This window comes from Notechis scutatus, chromosome Z (genome assembly GCF_049901735.1).
Source record: "Notechis scutatus isolate UNSWTSFEM ecotype Mainland chromosome Z, rNotScu1.2, whole genome shotgun sequence".
Taxonomy (NCBI): Eukaryota; Metazoa; Chordata; class Lepidosauria; order Squamata; family Elapidae; genus Notechis; species Notechis scutatus.
Genome location: NC_142025.1, coordinates 100,746,119 through 100,757,740, shown reverse-complemented (window position 1 = coordinate 100,757,740; position 11,622 = coordinate 100,746,119). Strand labels below are relative to the sequence as shown.

The 11,622-nt window shown below is 45.3% G+C and overlaps 1 protein-coding gene across 2 annotated transcripts in view; it reads right to left on the bottom strand.

The window, feature by feature from the left end:
* Nucleotides 1-1,659: 1,659 nt before the first annotated feature.
* DLX4 (distal-less homeobox 4) overlaps nt 1,660-11,622 on the bottom strand; it is a 51,947-nt gene continuing 41,984 nt past the window's right edge. Inside the window, exons 3-4 of one of the 2 annotated variants that reach the window (XR_015745869.1) lie at nt 3,159-3,240; nt 1,664-2,711 (exon numbers count right to left, since the gene is read on the bottom strand). The gene's annotated coding sequence lies outside the window, so the exon portion shown is untranslated. Of the gene's footprint in view, nt 3,241-11,622 lie in introns of both variants that reach the window. The other variant, XR_015745866.1, reaches the window with a different exon arrangement.

Sequence of the window (11,622 nt, the reverse complement as noted above, 5' to 3'; positions counted from 1 at the left end):
ATGCTATTTCTTCTAGCTTCCCCTATTCACCATCTTCACTTTTTAAAAGTAAAACTTTTAATTTTAACAACAATTTTACTAGTAATTTGTTTCTTATTTCTCCCCATACCTACTTTTCAAATGTATGCCCCTTCATCAGTGCCTAGCTAGCAAAAACAAGTAGATTTGAAGTGCTGTATTTATGTAGCTTAAATAAAACTTTATTAAGTTATTGCAGAGCTTATGTTCACTACACATATCAGCAACTAATAAAAATAAACAAGACTTACAATGCTTGGACAAAAACAAAACAAAATATAATGGTAATAATCTAAAATTTAAAAGTCTATATAAAGAAATGCATTTTTTAATTTGTCAGTAGTGACAAAGCAGTTCCTAAATTAGCTGAGTTCAGTGTTATTATCTGTATTAGCCATTAAAAAAAAAGATAGCATCAAATGTTGACCACGCACCAGCTGCTCACTTACATAAAATCAAAACAATTACAAGGATAACAAGTTAATAAATGTACATGACTTTCAACTGGCAAAAAGCATAAATGGACTGCAACTGCAGACTGGGAATTGAAGATTTTAATGATTGAAGATTTTTTAATGTTTTGATACTGCTTCCTATTTTTATCAAAGAGAGCATACTATTCCCCCGATCACTAATTTAAGTCCCACAGAAACTCCTTATATTTCTCCACCAGTTTATTATAAAACGAAACATATTTTCATTGAATATTTTGTAGATCAAATGAAGCTATTTTACAACATTGTTTACTGTTAGTGGAATAACCCAAATATTAAATCCTTCTCGAAAAGAAAGACATAGCAAATCAAGCACAGGAATAAATATGAGCTGCTGAGTAAAATACCACATTGGTACTCTTATCCAGAAAGCACTGCGCATACAGAGAATTTCTCCAACAAGGTAATTTGAGGGAATAAGCGTGGATCATGGCAAACAAATGGGAAACACGGGCTCTTCAGTTTGGGGAAGCAAGTGACTCAGATGTGGGACTCTTTGGTTTTTAATCCTGTTTGCCATTCATCCTCCTTCTCAATGTCCCCAATGTCCGATCATGACAGGAAGCTGTGATGACTCGGAGAGGCATTCCGCCCAGGGGTGACAGCCCAAGCTCACCCTATCTTAAGAGGAGCCACGTGCCAAACAAAAGTTGTCCAACTAGTTTTGCTGAACTAGGCTGAACAGTAACTTCTTACCAAACCAGTGGGGCGGATTGGGTGGTGGCACAAGGAGACAGTGAGACAACCAGGGTGTGGTAGCAAAATTTGGGACAGTCCCTCCCGAGATGGCCCAGCTCTCTGGCACTGATGCTTGTCAACATAGAAGTGCTTACCTTCTACTCTGCCATTTTATCTTGGCACCAATTAACAAGTTAAACATATAAATCAGTAAAGGCATATAAATTTAATGAATAAATAAAGTTATTCTACAGTCCCGTATAAATCTTGAAAATTCCCATCTTTTAATGATCCAGAGTTCAGTGCCCAAGAAACCAATTAAAGTTAGCTTTTAATTCATAAGTTAAAGGGGCATATAATTGAAAGTTACATTTGCCTTTGGAACACCATTGCCATGCTCCAATATAAATATATGAGGGCTATCCACAAAATAGATTACATTTTCGTCTGTAGCAAGAAGGGGCGGAGCTAGCATGGCTTTGACGACGACGCGGAACTGCGGGCGGGCGTGACTGACTGGCTCAAATCTCAGGCGTCAAAGTGCTGTGTTCCAAGCCAGGTCTTCATCCTCGGAAACAAGTGGTAGTTGCTTGGTGCAAGATCGGGGCTGTAGGGTGGATGAGGAAAAATCTCCCACTTGAAAGCATTCAGGACTTCTCGAGTGCCATAGTTCGGCCATTTTTAAACTTAATGCACCATTGGCGCACTCCACCTTCAGTGATGATGTTGTCCCCGTACACTTCACACAGTTGCCGAAAAATTTCAATTGGTTTATGGTTTTTTGCCAACAAAAACCTTATCACTGATCGCACCTCACAACTCGAGGGATTTTCAATTGCAGCACACATTTCAAACGTTTGCTGTGAAATAACGGGCAACGATACGAACCTCCCACTAGCACGACTAGATGCAGACTGAGAGGCGGACGCACAGACCAAAGATGGCCATGCTAGCTCCGCCCCTTCTTGCTACAGACGAAAACATAATCTATTTTGTGGATAGCCCTCGTATATAGGGCTCTATGGTCTGTGCTACAAACTTTTGAAAATACACTCCATCTTGAGGCCTCAAGTTATATGCTGCATATGATTACTTATTTTATTGTAGAATTTTACCTTGTACACTATCTCTTGTTAGGTGTGTCTATCCAGCGTCTTTCACGCATGCTTTTTCAGCATGTTAATCAGTGGTCCTCTTTGGCAATCTTAAAATCTGTGGGCTTCAATTCCCTGAATATCTCAGCCAACATGGATGGATGGCGAGTTCTGGCATTTGAAGCCTACGCATCTTAAAATTGTCAAGTTTTGAGTAACACTGATTTTGATGACCACTCAAGTTTGTCCACAAAAACAGTGGCTCTTAGTTTGGACAACAATTGGCATTTAGATATGCTGGCTGCCTCCTACTTATGTGGAAAGGTTGAAACTGGCAGTACAGGAATCCATTATTCAGAGACTAGGCACAATCATTATGACATCGCTGCAGTTGCTTCTTCTGGCCTTGAGCAGGTTGGCAAAACATCTATTGGTGCAGAAAAATGGAGAAAGATTAGAATTTAAACTCTATACTGAGAGATTCCCATATGCACTTTAATTAGACAGAACTTTTGTTTATATAGATGACTTCTTTCTTTGCAAGAAAATAAATAATCTAGCTGGGTCAACTCTTTAAAGCTTGATATTACTGAATGCAGAATTATTCTGGATAGCTAATATTTATTGCCATTTTCTTTTCAGTTTCCACCAAGTCTCATTTCCCAATAGCAAATTCATCTAATGGGTGATAGATAAGAAACAGGTTCAGAGGAACCCCAATATTTGAGTAAAAACAAATCTTTAAGGGGGATAATTATTAACATGAGAGAGTGGATCCCTACACTTTCCTATAGTTGCTGCTGCTGCTGCTAGTTCAAGCCAATATGGTGACCACATGGATAGTTATTTCAAACTATGTTTGGTCTTCACTCACGCAACTTCTGTGTGGCATCCATGGCTGTTGTTGCATCAATTCATCAGATTTCTGGTCTTTATCTTTTGCATTTTCCTTCAACCTTGCAGGAATAAAAGAAGAAAAATAATGAGCTGCTGGTATAAACAGGGAAAAATACAGAATCGCTAATGGGCCCATTCCATTTTTTTAAAAGATAGCAATTCTATTTCCAATCTGATACTCATAGTGTATCAGTGATACACACAGACACACACATACAGACACACACATACAGACACACACAGACACAGACACAGACACAGACACAGACACACACACACACACACACACCAAGCACAATCCAAACCCCAAACTGAAGCATAACTAGATATAAGAGTATATTTTACAGACATTTATCTCAAACAATAATGTTTAATTTTAGACTGCTGTTTAGAAATTAATTTGACAAGCTCTACAGAGAAGAATGGTGAAGATGGCGAGAAGCCAAAGTTTCCAGAAGAAAAGCTGAAAGAGCTTTAGCACGAAGGGGGAATGACACCTTCAAATATCTCAAGAGCATGATTTGTTGTCATATTACAACGAATTAGTTTTTGGTAGTTCTACACCAATGACCTTAAAAGAGGACCTCTCCCCTGGTTTTATTATTATTTATATTTTTTGCTAGTGCACAATGTTAGTAAAACTGCTTATTTCATTAATAATGAGCTGATACAAGAATGTTCACATATTTGGCACATTCAACTACATCAGGGGTGGCAAATTCAAGGCCCGCAGGCCGCTTAGATGTGGCCTGCAGAGCTGGCCTGGAAATAGTAAAGGACTAACCCACAGCGCCTCTGCCAGCAAAAATGGAGCTTGGGGGGGGGAATATGGCCCCCCAAGCTCCATTTTCATGGTAGAGGGCTGCAGGAGGCCATCATGGCTGAAAATGGAGTACTCATGCAGCCCCCCTGAGCTCCTTTTTCAGTGGCAGAAGGCTATGAAAACAAACAAAACAAAACAAAACAAAAGGAGAAATGTTTCCCCTTTTGCATTTGAGCATGCAAGAAGGGACAGGAAAGAGAAAGGATGTAGTGTATTTAAATAGAGACTTCTAGGGCGATGTTCCTATTGGTTAACAGAAGCAACGATACGATTGGTTAGTAACGTTAGTACCTGATTGGCCGCCAATAGCGGCGGGAAGTTTAAGTAAATGTCATTGGTTGCAAGCCATGGAGCAGCCGCTATAAAAAGGGCTGCTGCGGTTTCGACTGCAGTTGAAGTTACTGTTATTATTAAAAAGCTGAATTCAACTCCGGTCTGCGAGTCTCTTTACTGGCGATAGAACACTGGCGACGAAGGTGGGATTAAAGAGACAAAGACCGTAAGCACGTGGCAACGACAGCTGAAGGACCAACGAGATGGCTGGCAACAATTCGCCACCCGCACCGTTCAACCCAGCCAAAGAAGACTGGGAGTCGTACATTGACAGATTCCTGATGTTTTTAGAAAGCAACGAGCTGCAAGGAATCACTGACCAAAGGAAGAGAGCTGTATTCCTAATGCATTGCGGTCTGACTGTTTTTAAAATGGCCAAAGTGTTAGCAAGACCAAATGATATTAAACAGATGGCATGGCCAGACCTGAATCAGATGTTGAGGAACCATTACGCACCGGCCGTATCCAACCTAATTAGAAGACACGAGTTTTACAAGCGCGACCAACTAGAAGGCGAGAGCATTGGAGACTTCGTAGCAGCATTAAGAGACATTGGGGGGGCATGCAAATTCCTCAACATGGACGAAGCCATGAGGGATCGCATAGTCCTTGGACTAAGAGACGCAACTTTACAGAGCAAACTACTAAACCGACCAAACATCACCGTCAACGAAGCCATTGCTGAAGCAACTGCCGCTGAAGCCGCAAAGAAATCTGCAGCAAAAATGAAGCAGATGAATATGGCGGGCAGCCCGAGCATGAACAAAGAGAAGAAGACAGAAGGAACCCAAAAGCACGCTGCCACGTCCTCTCACCATGAGGACATCGAATCATCAACCGATTCAGATGACGAAGACGAGGAAGTGAACAGACTCTACTCAGAAAGGAACCAGAGAGAGAGACGAAGCAGAAGATCCGAATTCCAGTGTGCGGGTTGCAGCGGAAACCACCCGAGATCTGAGTGTCGATTCCTGGATGCCACCTGCCAGCATTGTGAGAAACAGGGACACATCGCAAGGGTATGCCAAAACAAAAAGAGCTATAATTCAAGGGGACAGGGCAGTACCCCCCAAAACAAAGAAAGGACAACCGGAAGCCGTTGGAACCGTGACGGAAAAGGTCAACGGAAAGATGAAAAGGAAGAAACGCACCAAACTATCACAATTGGGATGGCCAGAACAACAAACACTAAGAAGGTTAGAATCAACGTCCTGATTGAAGGTGAGCCATGCGAGATGGAAGTAGACTCCGGTTCGTATTTATCAATGGTGTCATGGAACACAATAAAAAGATTAATTCCCGATATACAACGCAGAGAACTTGAGAAGCAAAGCTTACTCATCAAGGAATTACCAGGGTAACAAAATACCGGTAGTAGGGCTAGGACAATTCAAAGTAAGTTTTAAAAGGCACACCAAGATCCTGCCATTAACCATAGTTGACAGAGATCGGCCCAGCCTGCTCGGTTTAGAATGGTTCGAACCGCTCGGGATCGAGGTGACAGGAATAAACAACAACACCATGACTGACTGGGAAAAAGACCTGATGGAAGAATTCCATGACGTGTTTGACGGGACCTTAGGCAAGTACCGTGGGACCCCTATATCGTTTAACTTAAACCTGAATGTAGCTCCAGTTAGGCTCAAAGCCAGACAGGTACCATTTGCACTAAGACCCAAAATTGACAAACAACTAAACAAACTAATCGCTCAGGGGGTTCTAGAGCCAACTGACCACACCAGATGGGAGACCCCAATTGTGACCCCTATAAAACCTGATGGGTCCGTGCACATCTGTGGTGACTATAAGGCCACCCTGAACCACGCATTGCAACAGACCGCATACCCCGTTCCAGTAGTCCAACACCTGTTGCATTCATTGGGAAGAGGCAGAATTTTTGCAAAACTCGACCTCACACAGGCATATCAACAATTACCCGTTGATCCTGAAACAGCCGAGGCACAAATCATCGTAACGCACAGAGGAGCATTTAAATGCAATAGATTACAATTCGGTGTAAGCGTGGCCCCTGGTGTTTTCCAGAGTCTAATGGAACGCCTTCTACAAGGTCTAAAAGGGGTGGTGTCCTATTTCGATGACGTATTAATATCTGCTGAAAACAAAAAAACAACTTAAACACCGTTTAAGGGCAGTTCTGACAAAATTTAGAGAAGCAGGACTCAAGGTCAAAAAAGAAAAATGCTAACTTGCCACAAACCAGGTTGAGTTCCTGGGATACCTTATTGATGAAGCAGGAATCCACCCCACACACAAAAAAATACGAGCGATTAAGGAAGCCCCCAGGCCCAAAACCAAAACGGATTTACAGGCTTTTTTGGGTCTCATTAATTTTTATCATGTCTTTCTGCCACAGAAGGCAACAGTAGCAGAACCACTGCATAGACTCCTCGATAAAAAAGCCAACTGGAAATGGGGCCACCAAGAAGAAACAGCATTCAAGAAAATTAAGGATCTAATCACATCGAAATCAGTATTGATTCAATACAGCAACACGCTACCTCTAACTGTCACCTGCGACGCTTCGCCCTTCGGAATAGGCGCAATACTCAGCCACACACTATCAGATGGCAGGGAAGCACCAATTGCCTTTTATTCCAAGACATTATCTGTTAAGTATGGAGAATAACGGAGACCAGACATCTGACCAGTGACTTCAACTCTTTAATAAAGTAATAGAACATAACAGAGCAACGCTATGGGCAGCAGTAACCCTTTTATAGGGTTAGCTGCTGCCTTATTAACCAATGAAAATGTGCAACAAGTTCAAACTACTAACCAATAATAAAAGTCCCAAAAGTGGCCAATCAGGGACTAGTTCTGGCCCAATCCCAAGTTGTTGTATAAGGACCAATCAAGTGTGCAGGTTTTCAACCCCTAATTTGCATTTGGGTTATTCACTTTTATTGATTCACAACACCCCTCCCCTTGGGTTCCGTTTGAGGGAGCTGTAATAAAATCCTCAAGATAGGCAGGCCGTTTGGTCTGCCTGGATGATTCGAGGCTCCACCGGGTTTTGTCTAATGTCCGGTTCCGGTGGAGCGTTTGGATGACCTTTGTTAAATTCTATTTCGCTGCACGGCGATTCCGTGCTGCATTCACTGTGATTGTCTCTGCTACTCCGTGTTTCTTCGGGTTCTGCAGTTCGTTTTCCCCGTATTAAAGTTCCCTGAAAACGTCAACTCCTCCCCGCTTCACGCCCGGTGCTTCGCTGGGCTGTAGGGTTCTCGTTGACCTGCTATTAGTTGTATCAAAGTCAATTCCCTCGATACTTCCTCCCCTTGAGTTGGTGAACCCGGGAGTCATGGCCGCTGGTTGGTAATCTCGATCGGAGCTGGTCTATGTGGCGTTTCCACACCCTCCCATCGTCTGTTAGCAGGCGGTAAGATCTAGGCCCGGTGAGGTGGGTAACGGTTGCGGGTATCCATAACGGGTTGCCGGCAAAGTTTTTGGCAAAGATTAAATCGCCTACCTTAAATTCCCGGCATTTGCTGCTGGAGCCGAAAGGTTTTTCCGGTGCAAAGCGGGGTGGAGCCGGTCAGGTGCGATCGTATTTTCCGCCCCATAAGAAGTTCAGTGGGTGTTTTGTTGGTCACGCTGTGGGCGTGATGTGCTGCAACAAGAGAATTCGATTGATTTTCTCGTCGATGTTGCCAAATTCCATTTTGTGAAGGGTCTTTTTTACAAATTGTACCATGCGTTCTGCACGTCCATTCGCTGCAGGGTGCGCGGGCGAGGTTAGCGCATGGCGGATGCCCCGATCAGCAAGATATTGTTCAAAGGGCAATGCAGTGAACTGTGGGCCGTTGTCCGAGACCAACACGTCCGGAAACCCGTGTGGGCAAATAGTCTGTTTAATTTATTAATAACTGAGCTGTTGTAGTTGTGTGCATTCGATGAATCTCGAGCCAGTTAGAATAGGCGTCGACAGTAATCAGGAAAGTGTGACCTTTGGTAGGCCCCGCAAAGTCAATATGAATACGGGACCACGGTCCCTCGGCGTTCCCATTCGGTTGGGCTTGCTTTAGGTGGGCGTTGCTGACGTCCTGGCAACGTTGGCACGTAGCGACCCAGGCCTCGATTCTTTTGTTGATTCCCGCCACCAAGCATAGCTGCGTGCGAGTGATTTCATCTGCACAATACCGGATGTCCCTCATGCAATACCGCCAAAACAGTCTGTTGCAATTTGCCAGGGATTACGACTCGATCGCCCCACAAGATACAGCCTTTTTGGGAAAACAGCTCGGTTTGGCGGGCTTTGAAGGCGCCCATTCAGGTGCTATTTGGTCCATTGGCCACCCCCGTTCAACCCAGCGTAGTATGTGTTGCAGAACTGGGTCACGTTTCGTTTCAAAAGCAATGTCTCTAGCCGTCAAGGGTGGTGCATGTAGAGCTTCGATCTGTAGTGTTGAGAGGGTTGGGGCTGGATCCACAACAGCGTCTGGGAGCGGTGTTCTGCTCAATGCATCGGCGTGGAGAATCGATTTCCCGGCGGTGCTGCAAGGTGTAGTTGTAGGCACCAGGAATTCAGACCAATGGGTCATTCTGGGGGACAATATATACGGGGTTGGTTTATTACCCAAATGATCCCCAGTAGCGGTTTATGATCAGTGATTATTGTAAACGCATACGGCCATAAACATATTCGTGAAATATTTTAACTGCAGCAACAATAGCTAAAGCTTCTTTGTCCAGCTGACTATAATTTCGTTCAGCTTTAGCGAAAAAAACGCGATGGGGGCTTCCGCTCCGTTTGGTAACACGTGGGCCAGAATTGCCCCAACCCCAAAAGGTGATGCATCACATGTGATAGTGAGCGGCAGAGTCTCGTTGTACTGCATAAGTACTGAATCAGAAGTTAGCAATTTCTTTACTTGTTGGAAAGCATGTTGTTCCCGTTGCCCCCAAACCCACGTTGCTTTTTTGTCTAATAGTCTATGCAATGGTTCAGCTACTGTTGCTTTGTGGGGTAAAAACACATTATAGAAATTGATAAGTCCAAGGAACGCCTGTAGGTCTGCCTTGTTCCTTGGAGTGGGTGCCTTTTAATTGCTCGTAATTTGTCTTCAGTGGGATGAATTCCTTGGCTGTCCAGGAGATATCCCAAAAATTCTACTTTTTCGGTACATAACTGGCATTTATCTTTTTTTACTCTGAGGCCTGCGTTTTGGAATCTTCGTAAAACCTCTCTGAGTCATTTTTCTAGGATGTCTTTGTTAGGTGCGGCGATGAGTACATCGTCGAAATATGGGACAACGCCTTTTATCCCTTGTAACAACCTTTCCATTAGACTCTGGAAGATTCCAGGGCGACGCTTACCCGAATTGGAGCCGGTTGCATTTAAATGCGCCCCTATGTGTTACGATCGTTGCGCCTCGGCTGTGGTTGGGTCTACAGGCAATTGTTGATACGCCTGGGCTAGATCTAGTTTGGCGAAAACTTTCCTGCCGCCCAGGGAATGGAGTAAATGTTGCACTACCGGTACTGGATAAGCACTTTGCTGCAGTGCGTGGTTTAATGTGGCCCGGTAGTCTCCGCAAATTCTTAGGGACCCATCAGGCTTGATAGGCGTCACTATCGGGGTTTCCCAACAGGCGTGGTCGGTGGGTTCCAGTACGCCCTGCGCTATTAGTTTATCGAGTTGTTCGTCGATTTTAGGCTTCAAAACGAACGGCACCCGACGCGGCTTAAGGCGGATGGGTGCTATCTCAGGGTTCAAGTTAAATGAGATTGGGGTCCCCTTATACTTGCCTAGTCCGTTCGCGAAAACGTCTTGGAATTCTTGCACGAGTGCTTCCTCCCAATCGACGCTCTCGGCCTTGTGGACTCCGGCTACAGTGATCCCGAGCGGCCTGAACCATTGAAGGCCTAGAAGACTAGGCCTGTCTCGATCCACAACCGTTAGTGGTAGTGCGACAGTGCGGTCTTTGAATGAGACCTGGAATTTGCGGGACCCGACAACGGGAATTCTGTTACCCTGATAGTCTTTGAGTATAACCCTTTGAGGGTTAAGGTCTTGGCGGTGGATCGTGGGAATGAGCTGTTGGAGCATTTTCCACGATACCACCGAGAGGGAAGATCCCGAGTCTACCTCCATCACGCAAGGTTTGTTTTCAATGGCGACCTTTACTCGGATTTTCCCGGCATCAAGGGATGTAGCGTGGCCTATGGTGATTGTTTGGTGGGTCTCTTCCCGCGGGGTTTCTTCACGCCTGGTGGAAGTGGTGGACGGTTTGTTTCTGTAGGAGTGGTTTAATTTTTCTCGGTGTGTGCCGAAGAATCCGGAAGACTGGCATTCGGCCTGTCGGGGTTTGGAGTTCTGTTTGCTTCTGCAAACCTTTGCGATGTGACCTCGTCTCCCGCAATGGCGGCAGAGTGCATCGAGGAATTTGCAGCCGGATCATGGGTGATTGGCTCCACAGCCGGCACACGGTCGCAAAGAGTGTTGTGTGGACTGGTCTCTCTCCGTTCGAAGTCGGTTGACCTCTTCCTCATCGCTGTCGGACGGGGACTCTAGGTCTTCGTGGTGAGTTGATACCAGGTGTCTCTCCGAGCGAGGCAAGGTATCAGTGGCGAGTTTACGTAGCGGTGCGTTGGTGCGGCGCATTTGGGCTGCCGACTTCTTGGTCGCCTCCGCTGCCGAGGCTTCTTTAAGGGCATCGGTGAGGCTGATGTCCCCCTTAGCCATAATTTTGCTCCGGATCGTGCCGTCTTCTAGGCCCAGAACCAGGCGGTCCCGGAGGGCTTCTTCTAAGTCTGCGAACCCGCAGAGGCCTCCTAGGTTCCGGAGGTCCGCGATGTAATTGGCAAGGCTTTCGCCCTTCCGTTGGTCCCTCTGGTAATATTCATGTCTTCTTACTAAGGTTGGCATGGTGGGCGCGTAGTGAGCCCGTAGTAACAGCTCGAGGACGTCCCAGTCCATTTCTTTTACCTCTGCTGGCTTGGCAAGCGACTTTGCCATTTTAAACACGGTTGGCCCACAATGAGTTAGAAAGATAGCTCTTTTTTTGCCGGTTGTCGCATCTTTCAAATTGTTGGTCTCCAGAAACATCTGGAACCGATCCATGTAGGCCTCCCAGTCTTCGGTTTCTGGGTTGAATGGAGCGGGTGGTACGGCACCGCTGGCCATGTTGCCGTTGATGGTATGTGTTCGACCACGTGCTCTGTTAGTTGCTCTGTAGGTTAGTCAGCTCTTCGGTCTCCGGATCCCACCCTCGTCGCCAGTGTTAAGTATGGAGAATAACGGAGACCAGACATCTGACCAGTG